Source organism: Equus asinus, chromosome 27 (assembly GCF_041296235.1).
Source record: "Equus asinus isolate D_3611 breed Donkey chromosome 27, EquAss-T2T_v2, whole genome shotgun sequence".
In the NCBI taxonomy this organism is placed as follows: domain Eukaryota; kingdom Metazoa; phylum Chordata; class Mammalia; order Perissodactyla; family Equidae; genus Equus; species Equus asinus.
Genome location: NC_091816.1, coordinates 6,247,108 through 6,266,441, shown reverse-complemented (window position 1 = coordinate 6,266,441; position 19,334 = coordinate 6,247,108). Strand labels below are relative to the sequence as shown.

Below are 19,334 nucleotides of genomic sequence, written 5' to 3'. Positions count from 1 at the left end.
AACACAATTGTATGAGTGTGTAATTAGAGAAAGCTTCAGACACTGCAGAAAGACCCAGCTTAACCAGCCCATCACCGTGTCGTGAACATCTGGACACTTTGAAAGATAATGTCATTTGACGATGATGTTGGTGCGATGACATTGCTCCCCAAAGAACTCTCTGGCGAGATGCACATCAAAATCCAAGACAAATGTCCTCCTGCTGTGCCACCCACACACCAGGCGGTGCCGCATTTTGATCAGAGCCCTAGAGAGAAGGGGTGGGGCTTCTTGTTTCCAGCTCGGCAGAAACCAGGGGCTGGGCCGCAGAGAGCCCCACAGGCACAGGGCTCGCAGAAGCTCCAGCCCAGGGTTCTCTCTGGCAGGACTGTGTCCAGGTTAATCTAATTGTGATGAGTACACTGAGTTCCATCTTTCCAGTCCCTTGAGCGGGAAGATTTTGCAAGTACGCTTGTTCCCCACTGGTGGCATTTCATGGCCGTTTCTCCACCCCAGAAGTGAGGACAGGAGGCCTCTTCACTTGGCTTCATGGGATTGGGCCCTCAGCTGACTCGGAGGGAAAGGAGTCCGCAGCTGCCTGTACGGTCTACAGCAGGAACAGGGGAAGAGCACTCGGCCCCTTTAACACTTTCCCCTGGAGGATGCTGCCTGCAGTAATTGTAAGGCCTTTAATTCCACAATTAGGGGAGATTGAAAGGCAAATATCTCCAGGTTAACCTAAGCAGGGTTTTTAATTCACACACGAGTATAAATGATTGAGCTCAAAGACTTTCCTAAGGGCATGTTTTGCTAGGCAGGCAAGGGGTGCGTCGGGTGCTAGGTTTTACAAACCTGGTGGGGCTGGGGCTGCGAGGGAGCAGAACCAGTACCCACCAAGCAGCTCTGCCCAAAGCCTTTACTTAGGGTCGTGGATTAAAGGCTGGTGTGGACCAGAATGGCCCTTCCTTACTGGAAGTCAGTAGAGGGTAGACGTGGATTGATGGGCGCAGGCTGGGTGATGCCATGTGGTGGGCACTTGATACCGATTCCTGAGGCATTCCTGCCAGCAACGGGCTGACATTCTTGTGAACACTGAAGGACACATCTTTTGTCTTCTCTATTTGTTTAAGACGCTAGATGTCCCCAAGGATGTCAACACTCTACCTCCATTTAATCATAGGGACTTACAGGGAAGGAGAAAGAGACTGCACCCACTAAGAAAGGGACACTGGGGAAGTGAAGAGTCAGATTTATTCAGGTACTTGTGAGTGTCCACGAAGTGGGATGGGGTTGAATCTGAGAGGGGCAGGGAACTGGGGGTGAAGAATGAAGGGGGTAGGAGGAGGGAAAAGGAAGCACGAAAATGCTTTTATTTCTTTCTTTACATTTTAAATGGAAACGGGTGCATGGAAAAACGGGGAAGGAGCGGGGAGAGAGGCAGGCAGTGCAAGACAGAGACTTTTCAGACGCAAAAATGGATCTTTCACTCCCTTTACTCTCCCTGCAGCCAGGAGTCAAGAGGGTTTCTGGAACGTGCTTTCTTGTACAGCTGTGCACGGTACATCCCATGTTACTCCCATGGCCTGGCCCTCCTTCTGAGACTGAGATTATTTTTTGAGGCTTTTTCTCTCTGCCATCTGAGCTTCACAGCTAGCCAGCAAATAGTTAAGGCCCTCTCACTTTTCCCCTCCTCTCCTCACCTCTCCTCACCTCTCCCCTTCCCACCCCATCCCCTCCCCCGGCTCCTCCTCCAGCGCTGACCTCTCTCTTCTCCTCTCCCAGGCAAGCCTGGCCTCTGCATTAAAGGGCAGACAGGATTGTGCCGAGCAGCCCACAGCTCTGGCAGAAGTGATGGAGACAACTGGCCCAAACTAATGAATTCAAGACCTGCTGGGCTGGCCCAGAGAAAGAGTTGGGCTTCAGCCTTGCAGGAAAAAGCAGAAAACTGCCCCCTTGTTGGCGAGATTTACACCCAGAGTCCCAGCAGGCCCTATTGCATCAGGCAAACAATTACTTGGAAAACGGCATTTTGTTGAAACAAAGAACACATCAAAAAAAGTCCTTGAATTCCTTGTTGCTGCCTCCACAACTGCAATTCTGCTTTCCCCAGTGCTGGTGCCCTTTCTCATGGGGTCCCGCGCACTCCCGAGAACCGCGGTTTGGGGATTCAGGGACTCAGCTGCTTTGAAATCCAGGGAGAGGCCAGAACACTGTCTCTGGAGGAGAGCGAGCGGGAGGCAGCAGAAAGCCTGCAGCCCAGGCCTTGACTCCTGTCTGCGCCCTGCAGCCCTCTGTGGAAGCGTTTTGGAATTCCCTCTGACCGGCCGGGTGGGGTGGCGTGGTCCAGGACTCTGACAGGGAGTTCCCAGCATGGCAACCTTGCTACGTGATCAGGAGCACTGAGCTTTGCCTGGCTCCTAGATCCTAACCAGTTAGGGGCAGCCGCAAAACACTGGCAAAACATCGGCTCCCCCAAAGTGCCCACAGGTCTGTGGAGAGCTCTCTGTGGGACTTGATGACTGTTTTCAAAAACTTAAAAGGCTGTCATTTGGAGAAGAGAGAGATTTATTTGGTGGGAGCCAGAGGAGAAATTTAAGACCAAAGGTGGAAGTTATAAGAAAACAGATTTAGAGCTCAATAAAAAGAATAATTTTGCTGCTGGTGTCACTGGGCAGAGTTCTCTGTGACCTTGGGAGGTAGTGAGTTCCCCGGCACTGGAGGCATTCCAAGAGAAGTTGGAGAGGGCTGTCTCAGTATTTGCTATCTTTCCCAAATGCTTCTGGAAGATAGGTACTCTGCTTTTTACGGCCATATACAGAGCCTGGCACACGCATAGCAGGTACTCAACGTTTGTTGAGTGAAATAATGATTAAAAATCATAGGGCAGAAGGTTGTGTGAAGTGATGTCTAAGGACTTTTCCAGCAAGACTCTCTGGGAGTCTCTGAATGTTTTCTCACTTCTCAGAGGCCAGGCGTGGAACAGTTTCGGCTGGGAGAGAGCTGGGCCCACACCCAGCTCATGGGGGCGGAGGCAGGGATGGGCGTGGAGCTGTATCGGTCCTTTCCTAGGGCGCAAAACCAGGCTGGTTTCCAGCAGGATCCAGCACACACACAAGGGGCTGGAGGGGTGATTTCGTTCCCTCTCAGCTTTGGATAGAACTCAGAGCGCTCTGAGAGAAGCCCGGGGATCTGTGAGCCCCTCAAATGCCACTAAAGGGAGTAATGGGATGAGGGGCACAGATGGAGCAGGGCTGTGTGTCCCTACCCCTTGGTTCCAGCAGGGCCACTGTGCTGTCCCCTACACTCTTTCTTGAAGAAAGGGCCAGACACTGAAAAGTTGAAAGTCACTGTCCTAAAGGATTCATTCATTTATTGAGCACCTACTGTATACCAGACATTGTTCTAGATACTAGGGCTATAGCAGTGAAACAGATGGACAAAAATCCCTGCCCTCAGGAACTTGTATTCTAATGGAGGCAGACAGACAAACAAGAAAATGAATTAGAGTATGTTAGAAGGTGCTAAGTGTTATGGGGAAAAATAAAACTGGAAAAGGAATAGACAGCATGGGGGAGGGGCCATTACAATTTTATTTATTTTCCATATACATATTTTTTATTGAGGTCATATTGGTTTATAACATTATGTGAATTTCAGTTGTATGTCATTATATTTCAACCTCTGTATAAACTGCATTGTGTTCACCACCAAAAGTCTAGTTGCCATCTGTCACCCTACACATGTGCCCCTTTACCCCTTTTGCCCTCCCCCACCCCTTTCTCTCTGGTAACCACCAATCTGCTCTCCGTATCTATGCAGTTGTTTATCTTCTGCATATGAGTGAAGTCATACAGTAATTGTCTTTCTCTGTCTGACTTATTTCCCTTAGTGCAATACCCTCAAGGTCAGAGAAAGCCTCACTGAAGAGGTGACATTTGAGTGAAGACTTGAGGTAGGTGTGCAAGCCTGTGGGAAGTGCATTCCAGGCTGAGGACCAGTGAGGACGAAGGCCCTGAGGTAGGAGTGTGCCTGATGTGTTGCTGAAGGAACAAGGGAGAGGCCAGCGCAGATGAAGAAGCAGGATGTGCTAGACAGCTTCTAGGGTGGCTCCCAGGACCCCCGCCTTCTGGGATCCATACTTTTGTGTAATCTCTTGCCCTTGGTTGTTGGCTGGATCTAGTGATTTTCTTCCAATAAATATAACACAGCAAAAACAGTGGGGTGTCCTTTCCAGGAATAGGTTACCGGGAGACTCTGGCTTCTGCCTTGTGTGCCTCCTCTTGTTGTCTCACTTGCCTGCTCTGATGGAAACCACCTGTCATGTTGTGAGCTGCCTTATGGAGAGGCCGCACAACATGGAAGTGAAGGAGGCCTGTGGCCGACAGCCAGGGAGCAGCCGGAGCCCTCAGTCCAACAGCCTGCAAGGAACAGAGCCCTGCCAACAACCAGGTGAGTGAGCTCAGAAGTGGATTCACCCCCACTTGAGCCTTGAGATGACCACAGTTCCAGCCAACACCTTGATTACAGCCTTGCGAGAGACCCTGAGCCCTAGGGCCCACCTAAGCCACATCCCGCCTCCTGACTGGAAACTGTGAGATAATAACCGTTTGCTGTTTTAAGCCACTAAGTTTTGGGGTAATTTGTTATGCAGTCATAGATAAGTAAGACCCAAGGGGAGACTAGTAAGAGATGAGATCACAGAGCTAATGGGAGCCAGATCGTACAGAGTTTGTTGGTCATTAAAGCCCCTTGGCATTTCCCCGAGGGAGTGGGAAGCCATTGGGGGGTTTAAAGGAGAGGAGGGATGTAATCTGACTTAAAAATCTTTAAAAAGATCATTTCATCTGTTGCTTGGAGAATAGAGTTAGCAAAGAAAGCAAGTATGGAAGCAGGCAGACCTGTTTGCAGGCTTCTGCAACAACGCAGGTGCCACATGATGCTGGCTTGGACATGGGTGTAGCAGCAGAGATGACCACGGGAAGTAGTCAGAATCTGGATTTATTTTGAAGTAGAGCCAACAGAATTTCCTCATGGACTAGATATGAAATGTGAGAGAAAGAGAAGTGGGGTCAAGGCGGTTTGTTTTGTTTTAAGATAGGCAAAATAATAGTATGTTTGTATGGTGATGGAAATGATAGAGTAAAGGAGAAACATTAATGATGCGGGAGAGGAAGGGGACATTGCTGGAGGGATGTCCTTGAATAGGCAAGAGGGGATGGCGCACACATGCGGGAAAATATGGCTCTACCTGAGACCCTGAAGGTTCCACTAATCCTAAACTGTCTTTCCAGATTCTCCTCTCTACCTCTTCATTTCACTCACGTTGTAGAGATACCATCTCCTCTTCCCTGAGTGAGCCACCAACTTTCCTGTCCCTGGACCTTTATGGTGTTTCCCCCACAGGGAGTGTCCTTCCCTCACTGTGGCACATCTGCCTCCTGCCCTCTCAAGTCCCGCTGAGGGCTACCTTCCTCTCAAGGGCTTGCCTCCTCACCCCATGGATCTGTGTGCTCTTACCTGAGGCTCGATACTGCCTCTGCATCATCGCTCATTTCCGCTGCTCGGGACCCAGCCCAGAGCAATGCCCAACAAAACTTCTTCATTCCATATACAGATAGACCTAGAGAAACAAAGCCTGCCCTAGGATGAATGGCTCCACACCTGTAACTTATTCCACCTTTTATCTGAACGCTGTCTTTAGAGCCAGGCAAGAACAAGACACCGCAGCCTTGCCTGCTGAGTGCAAGGTGTGGGCGGCACAAAACAGTGAAGAGAAACAGGGACTGTCTCTAGGAGGCACCCCGCCTGGCTGAGCCCTAACAGCTTTCCATGAATAAGAAAACTGCCAGAGAAATGCTCTCTGTGGAAGAGGAGGAGGAATCAGAGGGAAGGAAGAGGAGAAGGAAGAGAGAAGGGGAGAGGGGAGAAAGGAGGGGGATGAATTGGGAAGGAGAGGGCAGAGTGGGGAAGTGGAAAGACAATTCCTTGGGCCCTCTGATGGGGTCCTCTGGTGGGATGTGGTTGGGTTTGCAAGCTGTGGGATGCTCACCCTTACAGAAGAAGTGAGCACCTCCCTCTCCCTCCCTGCTGCCCTGTTCTACAGAGAAGGAACTTGATGACTCTTCCTGGGAAGCAGAAAGGGGCCTTCTCTAGCCTGCGAAGTTCGTCTTGCTGTGTGCAGGCCAGCAAGTTGAGAGGAGCCAGGCAGGGGCAAAGCCTGGGCATCCAGCCTGTGGAGAGCTAGCTCCTAATAGGGGGCTAGCCTTGGACTATCCTGTGCCTCACACAGTCCTGCTTTCACATGCCTTCATCCAGTATGCGCTCAGTGTAGTCTTAACAGTTATTGTGTCTAGTAGATACCTTAAAAAATTATGAACTGGTGCCATTGTGGAAAATGTGCTCATATGGAATCACTGTTTCTCCTGGTGCCCTACTCCAGTGAGTACTTTAGGTTGGGCGCATAGGATTCTCAGGCTCTCTCTTGAGAGCTGTTTATGGCTGGGGAAAGAGCCTCAAGGGCACCAGACTGTAGGGAGTGGGAGAACGGTACAGAGTGTGAGGCCAGAGAGAGCTGCGGGAATGCTGTCCAGCTCCAGAACACATCCATCTTGAAGGCATCGGAGGCTCTGGACAGCTGGGCTGCTCTGGAGGCAGGAGTTCAATCAGTGGACTCCAGGGCCCACGTGAGAGGCCATGACCTTCATTCTGGTCCAGGAATACTCTGGGGCCTCCTGGAAAGGAGCTAGCTTCCCAAGTTCCTCCTCAGGACTCTGGCCTCTGAGGTGTGGGCTGTTGAGGCGGCCAAGGCCTGCCAGAGTTGGCCCCAGGGGACAACATCCTGTCTCCACTCTACCCTTGAGCCCGTGGCCTGAGGCAGTGAAAGGGGTGGGGAGTGTCCCAGGGCAGGGCCTCTACCTTCTACACAGAGGATCTGATCTCAGGCCTGAGCCATTAACGGAATGCCATGGCTAAAAAAGAGTTTGGCAGGATTCAAAGAGAAGATAATTGGCCATCTACGCCAACAGCTCATTAGCTCAAGCTGGATGCTTCTGCCCAGACAGACGGCCTCATACCCTGGGCAGAGGGTGCCCCAATTCCTGCTGCCAGCTGGGAAGGGGTGCCTACAGATGGGCTTGCTTGTCAGCTGGCTCCTCATCCAGCCTAGGAGACGAAACAGACAGCCATTCCTCAGGACGATGGGCAACTCGGCACTGAAATGCCTCCTGCTTTCACACTCTTAGCTTCCAACACCCAGTGAAAAAGCAGAAGAAAGAGAAAGGGGAAGAGGCCTGGTGGGAGGTTGAGATCCTGTGCTCTTAGACAAGATGAGAGCCTTAGAAAGTGGCTTTATTCACAACTCAAGATCTCTATGGGGACCTGGGAGGTCTCCCCATTGGCAAACATGACTGCTAGGTTTAGATTCCTGTCATCCCACCTACCCACAGTAAAAAACTCAGCATTTAGAGTCAGAAGTCCTGTCCTGCCTATTTGCCAGAAGTGTGACCTTGGAAAGGCCCATTGGCCTTCTGAACCTCAGTTTCCTCATCTCTATCTATATTGGGATTGGTGTGATTTTATGAGATCATGGGAGTGAAAGTGCTTGATAAATAAGGAATCAGTAAATAAGGAGTTTATAAGTTGTGGGTAAAGTTCAAAATCAGTGAGTATCACAGTGGGAGCCTTATAAAATCTGGTTAATCAGGTCTGGCTACCAGGTCTATGTTATGAGTCAGAGATGGAGAGGCCATCTTTGGGGCTAGTGGTTAGGTCTGTCTAGGAGAGTAGGATTGTCCTGTCCCGACCCCGGGACTGTTAGGACATCAGATGGCGTACCCCGAGTTAGAAGTCTCATCGTGGGGGAGGAGACTGTCCAGCGTTTGTTCAATTAACTCTTCCCATTCCAGGGGCCTCCAGCGTGTTCCTGGATGAGAACGCTGATCAGAACATCTCAGGTCTGCTCTGGATGAGCTAATTCTGAGCTCAGGCCTCCAGAACCTTCGGCAGCAGAAAGGAAGAGAGCTCACATCTGGGGGTGGGAGCAACCTTCACTGACATTCCAGCACATTCCAGGGAGGGAGAGTTTCAAAACAGGATATAAAGCCAGGTCACTCTCAAGACCGGATGCCCCTGAAAGCCATGGGGCTCATGACCCACTGACTCCTGGGAGAGTCCAACCCAGATAGAGTATGCATGGAAATGCTCATGTCCTTCGAAGACGAATCAGAAAGTTAGATTATCTTGTCTTTCATTTTTTAATTGATTACATGTAAATTCCATGAGAGGCAGATTCTGTCCAAGAATGGAGGCTGGTACCAAACTAGGCACTTAGTAAATATTCCTTTAATTGAATGAATGGTATAGTCTTCCAACTTGCTTTTTAATCTCTTCCCCTATGTTCTCTTCTTTTTATTTTATTTTTGCCCATCCCTACTCCAGCATAGGAACCCATAGGATAAATGAATTATATACTGACAAATGAGTTTTTGCCTAGGGATAGACCATTCTTTTTTTTTTTTTTTTTTTTTTTGCCTATTTTAACTTTTCATTTTAAATTTTTCAAACACACAGAAAATAGAAATAGCACAATAATCATATATCCACCATTTAAATACAATTGTTAACCTTTTGCAATATCACTTCACCAACATATATTTTTATTTGATTACATATAAATTTTAGTATTGTAAAACAATTGATTATGCCTCATGATTCGTGGATCAGCTGGGCGTTTCCTCTGCTGGGCTCAGCTGGGCTCAGTCCTGTTGCTGCAGTCCCCTGGGAGGTCAACAGAGCTGGAAGGGCAAGATGGACTCAGTCCCAGGTGCAGTGGTTGGTGCTGGCTGTTGGCTGGGCACTCGGTTCTCCCCTACGACAGTTTCAGAGCAGGTTTCAGGAGGGAGAACGTGAAAGCTTCACGGCCTCTTGACGTGTATGCTCACACAACATCACTTCTGCCATATTTTTTTAATCAGTTTTATTGACATGTAATTTACATACTATAAAATTCAATCATTTTAAGTGCACGAATCAATGATTTTTAATCAATATACAAGGTTGTGTAAATATCACCATAATCCAGTTTTAGAACATTTTTTTCACCCCAAAAAGATCCCTCATGACCATTTGTGGTAAATCTCTCGACCCTCAGCCCCTGACAACCACTAATCTACTTACCGTCTCTATAGATTTGCCTTTTCGAGACATTTCGTATCAATGGAATCACACAATATGTGATCTCTTGCATCTGGCTTTTTACTTAGCATAATGTTTTTGAGGTTCATCCCTGTTGTAGCACATATCAATAATAATTTGTTCCCTTTTATGGCTCAGCAATATTCCATTGTATGGACAGATGACATTTTGTTTATCCATTCACCAGTTGATGGACATTTGGATTGTTTCCATTTTGAGGCCATTGTAAATAATGTTGCTATGAACATTCATATACAAGTCCTTGTGTCAGTATATATTTTCTCTTGGGTGGATACCTAGGAGTGAAATTACTGGATCACGTAGTAAATTTACATTTCACTGGGATAGACCATTCTTATATTTATTCAACAAAACTGGAACTATACATCAATGTTAGGTGTTTTATAGATACTTCTTTTAAGATTTTTTTTCCTTTTTCTTCCCAAAGCCCCCCGGTACATAGTTATATATTCTTAGTTGCGGGTCCTTCTAGTTGTGGCATTAGATACTTCTTTTAATTCTCTTTTTTTTTTCTTTTTTTGTGAGGAAGATTCACCCTGAGCTAACATCCATGCCAACCCTCCTTTACTTTGTATGTGGGATGCCTCCACAGCATGGCTGACAAGTGGAGCATGTCCGTACCTGGGATCCGAACCAGCAAACCCTGGCCACTGAAGCAGAGTGCACAGAACTGTAACCACTCAACCACGGGGCCGGCCCCTTTTAATTCTCACTTTTAAAGTCAATAAAGAGAAACAAAAAGTAAAAGGATTGAAGAGGAAGAAATGAAACTATCATTGCTCACAGGTTACTTGATTGTGTGCTTAGAAAATCTGAAAGAATCCTCAGATGATCTCAGAATTAATCAGTGAGTTTAGCAAGGTCACTAGATATAAGAGCAACATGCAAAAGTCAATTGTATTTCTATATTCCAGCAAAAAACACTTAGTAAATGAAATTTTTTAAATGATACCATTTATAACAATATAAAAAATCAAATATTTAGGAATAAATCTAACAAAAGATATGTAAGATCTCTTCAAGGAAAATTACAAGCATTATTGAGAGATATTAAACAAGAGGTGATTAAATATACTGCGGAATATACCATATCCGGGGATCGAAAAACTCAGTCCTGTAAAGAGTCAATTCTCCTAAAGTTTATCAATGGATTCAACATAATTCCAATAGAAATCCAAGCAGAGTTGTTTTTTTGATGGAAATTGACAAGCTGATTCTAAAATCTACTTGGAAATGGAAGGGGCTGTGCATAGCAAAGACAATCTTGAAGAAAAGGAACAAGGTTGGATGAGTTATATTATCAGATATCAAGACTTATTACAGATCTACAAGGATTAAAACTGCCTGGAATTGGTACAAAGAGAGACACGCAGACCAACAGAACAGAACAGAATTCAGAAATAGATCCACATATGAGCAGTCACCCAGCTTACGGCAAAGGTATCACCGAAATGTAGTGCGATAAGAATGGTGTTAATAAATGGTACCAGACTAACTACATGTCCAACTGGAAGAAATAAATTTGATCCCTACCACATGCTATACACAAAAATCAGTTCCGGGTGGATGATAGACAAGAGCGAAGAGTAAAACAACGAAGATTCTAGAAAATAACATATGTGAACATTTTCATGACCTTAGGGTATGTAAAGATTTTATAAACAGATCACAAAAACGCTTGTCAAAAAGGAGAAAACTTCATTAAAATTAATCATTTCCACTCATTAAAAAACACCATGAAAAGAGTGAAAAGTCAATATATGTTTTTGTGTTACATATATCTGAGAAAGGAATCATATTCAAAACACACAAAGAATTCCTATGACTCAATAGAAAAAGAAAGACAACCCAATAAAAAGAGAATCTGGCAAATGACCAGAATAGGTACTTCACAAGAGAGGATCTCTGAGTAGATCACAAGCACATGAAAAGGTGCGTGTAGAGGATGCAGCTCAGACCCCCTTTCACGACTAAAGAGCTCATTCCCCTAGCTTCTGGGAGTGCTCTCAGCTGTGTCCCTCTCTGGGAATCGCCTCTGGCAGAAAAGAACTTTTTATCCAAGGTCTTACTCCTCCCCAGGGACAGCCCATATTCAGTGATTGGTCAGGGCTGGGTATGAAGGCCTGGCCCCCCTGCCTCAGGGCAGGACCACTCTGAGGATCGTGCCAGCTCCAGAGCTGCCCATGGGATCAGCCTATTACAATGGGATGTCAATCCTGCTGCCTTCACTCTCGCATGGGGCATTCTCTAATAAACTTCCTGTGCACAAATCTCCATCTCAGTCTGTTTCTCAAGGAACCTGACCTGAGACCTTACTCAACTTCATTAGTTATCAGGGAAATGCAAATTCAAACCACTATGTGGCTGAAATGGCTAAAATGTAAAGATTGACAATACCAAGTGTTGATGAGGATGAGAAGCTGTGGGACTGTAAACTGATATAAGCACTACTTTGGTAATCTGGCATTATCTACTAAGTTAAAAATACAGATACCCTATGGCCCAGAAATCCCAGTCTTGGGTATATACCCAAATGGAGTGTGAGCATATGTTCATGTAAAGACCTGGATGAGAATATTCATCGCAGCAATAATTATAATAGCCCCAAACTGGAAATAACACAAATGCTCACCAACAGCAGAATGGAGAAGTGAATTGTGATCCATTTATACAATGCAATAAAAAAAGAATAAATTACTATGATACCAGATGAACCTAAATATCAAAGAAAAGAAACTAGACACAAAAGAGTACATATTGTTTGATTCTATTTATATGAATTCCAAAGACTGGTTAAATTAATCTATGATGCTAGAAGTCAGAATAGTGGTAACTTTTGGGGGGAGGTAAACCTGGGGCCCTAGGGGATCTAGAGTGCTGGTAATTCACATCATTTATGTGGGTGCTCACTGGAAAAGTTTACTGGGCTTGAATGTATATGTGTTATGCTTCAATAAAAAGTTAGAGAGATTCAACGATAAAGAGAAATTAGCTATCAAGCCATGAAAAGACACAAAAGAACCTTAAACGCTTATTGCTAAATAAAAGAAGCCAATCTGGCAAGGCTACATACTGTGTGATTCCAACTATGTGACATTCTGGAAAAAGCAGGAAAAAGATCACTGGTTGCCAGGGGTTGGGGCTGGAGGAGAGACGAATAGGTGGAGCGCGGAGGATTTTTAGGGCAGTGAAAGGATTCTGTATGATATTGCTATGGTGGATACATCTCACCGTACATTTGTCAAAGCCCATAGAATGTACGAGACCAAAAGGGAAGATATTAACAATAGGGTGGTGGATGAAAGAGTATAAGGGAACTCTGTACTTTTCTGCTCAATTTTTCTGTAAACCTAAAACCGCTCACAAAAATATAGTCTATTAATTTAAAAAAAAATTGAGAAAGTGAGAGAAAGGCACAGGGAAGTGAAGTAATATGCTCCAGTTTCCACTGATAGGAAATGGTAGAATCAAGAGTGAATCCAGTCTGTCTCATTCCCATGCTCTGTGTTCTTGCTGCCAGTCCCTGTTCTGAGTGCTCACCCAGGTCTGCCGTCCCTGGGGAAGGTACCCTGTATTCTGAACCTTCTCTTTTAATATGATTCTTCACCCAATTCCAGTATATGGGTTTTTTTCCCCCGGACACCAGCTGGGTGTCCTACAATTCAACTTAATTCTGACTATCTACCTGGCGATAGTGTCAGATCCCACAGGTTAAGGGCTTGGTTCTATAAGAGTGCCCCCGCTTCAGACACCAACTGCAAGTCCAGGCTGTCACCTGTGCTTCTGATTGACCTGCTATAGATTAGAGGTTCCAACAACCCCCTCCTTGGGTTCAATTAATTTCCTACAGTGGCTCACAGAACTCAGAGGAACATTTTACTTACTAGATTACCAGTTTATTATAAAGGATATAACTCAGGAACAGCCGAATGGAAGAGATGTATAGAGCAAGGCATGTGGGAAAGGTCGTGGAGCTTCCATGCTCTCTCTGGGCCCGCCACTCTCCCCACATCTCCACATGTTCATCAACCCAGAAGCTCTGTGAACCCCATCTTTTGGGTTTTTATGGAGGCTTCATTACATAGGCACGATTGATTAAATCATTGGCCATTGGTGACTGAACTCGATCTCCAGTCCCTCTCTCCTCCTGGAAGATGTTGGTTGGGGGGGGGGCTGGCGATGGGACTGAAAATTCCAGCCCTCTGATCGCAGGATTGGTTCCTCTGATGACCAGCTCCCATCCTTAGGTGACCTGGAGGGCTTTCCAAAAGTCATCTTATTAACATAATAAAAGATGCTTTTAGCACTCTCATCACTTCGGCAACTCCAAGAGTTTAAGAACTCTGTGCCAGGAATGCAACGAAGACCAAATATATATTTTATATATCACAACATCACAAATATTTATCCTCGAGTTGTGGAAAAATTAGAAAGTAATGATAACAGAGTATTGACGAAAAGTAATACCATTTGAGGATTGTTCCTCTTCAAGGTATTTTCATTGGAGCCCAAAGGAATGGACATACCCATGAGAAAGAGAGGAAGCCATCTCCGTCCCCCTGGTCCTCTCGTGATCCTAGGGCATTACTAGAAGCTCGCTGACCTACACATTATCTCTAAATACCAGCCTCCCTCCTTCCCTCGCCATCATAGCAAAAGCTTCTGCCAATTGAAGGGAGGAAAGGAGGGAGGTGTGAGAAGCTACTTTTTGGCCTCAGAATCACAAGCTCTTGAGGTGGTAGTTATTTGGGATTGATCCCGGGTCATAGGAAAGTGAGAGCACTCATTTCTGAACATTCTCAATGGATAATCAGCCAGGACGTAAAGCATCTGTCATTGTACCTGGGACATGAGGAATCTCAATGAATATCACATTTCCTTTTCTCCCTAGGTTGCAGCGTTGTTTGAGGATCCTATGGGGGAATACAAAGAAATATAAGGCACCGTCCGGGCCTTCAAAGAGCTTAGTGACTTAACAATATTCAGCCATGAGTTCAACCCACCAGAACGAAGGAAAAAGCACCGAAGCCCTCCCCACTGAGCCTCAGCCCCCTTGGAGGTGGAAGTCAGAGGCATCCGTCCCAGCCTGCTAAGCCCCCCGCCCCTTTCTTCCCAACCCTTGAGTTTAATCTGTTTAATTATTTCTTCATGTGTGCTCTAGAGAGCCTGTTATTTTTATGGGTCTGCGTCTATTAATTTTTCTTCCTTAACCTTCCCTCTTTCAGCACGACCAGAGCAGTGCAGACAGAGGGCTGGAGTCAGGCTCCAGCGAACAGAGATTACATAGATATATATAGAGATGAGAGGAAGCAAGCAAGAAAATGCGGTTACCTCTGAGGCTGCAGAGAAGCTGTTAAGTGCTGGAGATTTAAAGCTTCATTCGCCTTTGTGCTAACTTCAAGCTGTTCTAAGCCCAGACGGCAAAACTCAGAGCAGCTGCGAGAGAAAGGAGATTACTCCCTCTGGAGCCCTGGGTCTGATTTAGAGGGTGCTTAGAGGAGGCAACTGGAAGGAAGGAGTAGAACACTCAGAGTTTTATTTCTGGGGAAACTTTCTCTGCTGAAGAGAAGGCTAAGGACAGAAAAGAAACACTCATCAGGCGTTTGTCACTGATGCAATGGATGAGATGAGAATTGGGGCCTCAGTTAGGGCAGGAAAAAGTCAGGTTTCATCTAAAGAAGAGCTCACCTACAAGAGTCATTGCATAGTGCCGGGACAGTCAGAAGGTAGGGTGGAATAATTGCCTCATAAGATTTGGAGATTCACCTTTCCAGGAGCAAGAGGCTGGACCCAATCACCTCATAAGGTTGTTTCCCACTGAGTTTTATTGGTCTTAAGAGCCTGTGGTTGGGGTACCCCGGAGCAAGGCAAATTAGGTTTCCAAATAGGACTGACTTGGTGGGGGTCACAGTAAGGAGGCCAGCTACAGGGTTGAGGGGACTTACCTGCCTAGCTCCCCTACTGGAGCAAGCAGAAATAACTTTGAGGAGGCTGTAGTAGGAAAAGCCTGAATCTGGGAAAGAAGCAGCAGAGAAAAGACTTTTTAAAGTGGCCGTTGTGAAGGAACGTGGAAGCTGAGGAATAGCAAGAATGAAGAGAGCTCCCCATCCACCGGGAAACCCAGAGAATTTCAGAGATCTGAAACTGAGTAATCTCTCACACAAGGGCAATTGGGGCTGAGCCTGGGCCTGACCCTGAATCCCAAGGGCAGGCTTTGGGAATCTGAGGGGCAGCAGCTAACTGCCGGTGAGGAGGTGCTGTGTTCATCCCTCAGTCAGGGGCAGAAGCTTTATGTAACGAAGGGTTCTCTGAGCCAGCTCTGCAGCTGGTTAGGGCTCAGGCTTAAGGATCTACAGGTAGAGGGTTGCCTTTTTTTCCTTCCAAAGGTATGTGATTGGGTAAAAGAGACAATGCTACATTTTCCTCAAAGAAATATCTGGCCTACAGATCAAGATGGACCTTCCATCCTGGAATGGAACTGCTACAGGGAACGACTGGGCATGCCTCACCTCCTGGAGCCATGCTGGTGGCCTGCATGTATCATGGGAATTTCTCAGAATGGCCTAGCCTTGGCAACGGGTTGAGACAGGGGAGTTTGAAGCTTGTTTTAGGATTCTCCCTTCACCAAAAACCTTTCTAGCCACCCACCCTGTGCTCCATTCTTCTGGGACTTCTCTATCAGTATTTTGCCTTCCCAACTAAGGGGTGGTTGAGAGTCAATGAAAAAATATTTATTGAGCCTACTATTTGTCCAGCAAGTATAAATAGTCCATTCATGTTACTCCTTATGCCTCGGCTGCCAGAAAAACAAAGGTCAAATTTATTGCTAAAATAGAAGCAGAACATTCTCCATGTCTGAAACCATCATTCCTTCTGGTTCTTTCAGATGGATTCCATTTAAACTGATCCCAGACTGTATCCTTCTTTAGAGGCACCTTGAATGATATCAAAAGTAAGTTGGGTACAAGATGAAATCAATTACTCATTACATTTCCTGCTCTGGACAATGGCAGGCAAGTGATCGGGAACCAAAAAGAACATGAGGCATGCATCATCTCTAACACATGTGAGTAGGGAGAGAAGCAGCACACAAAGGTGAGAGCTGCATCTCGAGGTGGTTTGGCCCTCTGTGGTCAGAGCTGGAATAGAATGAAAGATAGTTCAGACTTTGCTCTTCTACCGTCCTTCCAGTCAGAGCTTGTCCTTGGGCCTAGCCAGATTTTCCTGCTTCAGGTGAGGGTTTCTCTTCTTTCAGTCATTCCACAAAAAAGGAAGCTGTGGTCCAGAGAAGAAAGGTCACCTGCCCAAGGTCACAGAGCAAGTCACCGATGAAAAGTGCCAGAGAAATCACGTAGAATGCTAGGATTTTGAAGAGGGGAGAGAGCCCTTTGCACGGGCTAAGAGGATATGGCACCCACAATCCCACTGGGAGTCTTTCAAGGCCCCCAATGAATCTAATAGCAGAACTCAAGGAGAGCATACTTTTTTGAAAAGGGAAGGCCTCCTTGCAACCCTCAAAATGCTTGATGATATGAGGCTGGCCTGAGCACTTAGCCTGCAGTGAAGCACTTCGTTTCCATGAGAATTGGAAGCTTCCAGGGCTTTACTCCTAGGAGAGCAGAGGGGAGAAACACGAGAGGAAGTGTCCATGGAGAGGCAGTGAATTTGGAGAGAGGCATTTTACAGGGAAAGCAATAGGTCCGCTTGAGACAGGATGGCTCAGCAAAGGAAGAGAGGGGCGAGATGCTTAAACATCCAAGCCAATGGGAGTGGAGAGACACGAACTTCCGTCTCGATGCCTCTCTGGGTACAGAGTGAACTCTTCCTGGAGAGCTTGGTTCCTCTCAGCTGAGACAATGATTACATAACCTCTCATTTTCAGCCAACTAATGGGCTGCATTAACAGCCTTTTTTATTAGCTTTTTATGAGAGGATGATATAGTCCTGGCTCTTCAGTAGTTAGTCAAATTGTCAAGTTGCCCATAAACCAAGACAAATTAGAAATGACCACCCTCTCTCCTGAAGGAGTCAGACATGTTAGTGATGATTTTTCGAGACGGTTCTGACGGGAAGGAGGGTGGCTGCGGAGACAGTGGAGGTGAGCAGATTGTTCCCCAGAGCTTATGCCCTTTTAATTCAACAGCCCCAGGGATGGAGGAATTACTCAATTCTGGCCTCAGTAACAATAGGCCAAAAGCAGAAGCCAGGAGTAATGATTTAATGGAGCTTAATTAAGTATCATTTCCGTTTGAGGAAGATTTTCTAGGTCATTAATCTGCAATCTTCCTATTACAACTGATTCCTCTCTGGGGGAAGGGGAGAAAGTTTCTTCTTCCATTTGAAGGAGTGAAGCAAAGGGATTTTAGGAATTTAAGGCCCAAAGTTCTCTTCTATGAGGTTGTCTTACAGCCCCACAAGTTCAGGACAGACAAGGGCTGGGATTTTTTTTTTTTGAGGAAGATTAGCCCTGAGCTAACATCTGCCGCCAATCCTCCTCTTCTTGCTGAGGAAGACTGGTCCTGAGCTAACATCCATGCCCATCTTCCTCTACTTTATATGTGGGACGCCTACCACAGCATGGCTTGCCAAGCGGTGCCATGTCCACGCCTGGGATCCGAACTGGCGGACCCCGGGCCACCAAAGCGGAACGTGTGCACTTAACCACTGTGCCACCGGGCTGGCCCCAAGGGCTGGGATTTGAAGTATGGTTAGAAATGATGTTGGGCTCAATGGTGGTTTCTAAGTGAATTATATAACACAAGAGCTAACAGACCTTAGATATCAATTCATCTAAGTGCCTCATTTTAGATGTGAGGGTCAGGAGGAAAGCACACCTGCCCACCCACAGAGCAGAGCAGCAGAGACCCACTGGAATCCTGGGTCTGCTGCCTCTCCTTCTCTTCTTATCTTGTATCACGGCCTTCCTCCCATGAAAGTTAAATATCCTCTTTGGCTGGTGGTCCCACCAGGGGGGTACACTTTCTTTCTCCTCTGGTAGTCTTCTGCTTCCATCTATTCCCTTCTTTTACTTCTAGATCCTACTTATCTTCCTACGTTCTTATCCATCCCACATAGCAAGGCTGGAGCACAGTGCTTTGCATCCTTATCAATGCACAAAGAAGGACAAAACCCAGAGACTCCATCTGTGGCTGGGATGCCTAGACCTTCCCAACAGTTGCTGCAATGGCTTGACTTGATTTCGAAAATGCTGGACACTCACGAGGGCTAAATCTTGCTCCTACTCATGCTTGGTTCTTTTCCTTACTTTGTTCTTTCTCCATGTCATTTATGTATCCATGTCGGTTTGGTGCTGGGGTGAAATATTGAATGATGGAGACGCCAGCCTTCTAACTCCGGAGCAGATCCAGAAGTGGTAAAGAAAAGCTGTTCTGACAGGATTCTATCTCCTCTCCGGACAGTGGCCCCGGCTCTGTCCATTACCAGGAAGAGGACATTGGCTACAGCTCATCCCTTTACAGAAGGAGGCTGGAGGCATAAAGAAGATAAGCGTCTGTCCAAGGTCACCGAGCAAGTTAGGGGCACACGGGAAGAGGATTAGACCCCCTGATTTGTAATCTTGTTCTCCTTCCACTGCACTTCACTTTTTGAAACCGATTGTCAATGCGCTATAGCAGGCTTAAGTCCAAATTAACGGAATCTTCAATGGATAGAATTCTTCAGGTATTATCACTATTACTCATTTACTAGATTTTTACAGCTATCTTTCTAAAAACTTCAAGACACATTATACATAGACATTGAGTCTTGTCATGAAGGGTAAAGTAGAAGGCAAGGAAATTATGTGAAAAAAGAGGGTAGTAGGAAAACACTAATTTGTGCTTTTATTTGACCAGTGTTTATAGCTGGCTTACTCTACTTTAGCACACAATGCTGGCTGCCGAAGGAGATATAAGAAAAACATACACCAGCATTTGACTGTGTTAAAAAACAAAATTCAGCTGAGTAAATTTGAAGATCTAATTGGCTTTATTTAATGATTTATGAATCGGGGCAGCATCCTGTCTGAGCAGGTAGAAAGGAGCTCTAAAGAGCTCTACAAAATGAAAGCCTTTTCCGGGCAGAAGGCGGCTGGAAAAGGAAGTTTCTAGCAAAGAGTGGATTGTTTCAGGCAAGGTCACCTT

General features: G+C 46.1%; 1 long non-coding RNA gene across 1 annotated transcript; it reads right to left on the bottom strand.

The window, feature by feature from the left end:
* Positions 1-8,266: 8,266 nt before the first annotated feature.
* Positions 8,267-14,678, bottom strand: LOC123283427 (uncharacterized). Its single transcript, XR_011498820.1, has 3 exons — positions 14,524-14,678; positions 14,035-14,105; positions 8,267-8,845 (listed from the first exon to the last, which is right to left on the bottom strand). It is a non-coding gene; the product is annotated as an uncharacterized lncRNA (long non-coding RNA).
* Positions 14,679-19,334: the final 4,656 nt, after the last annotated feature.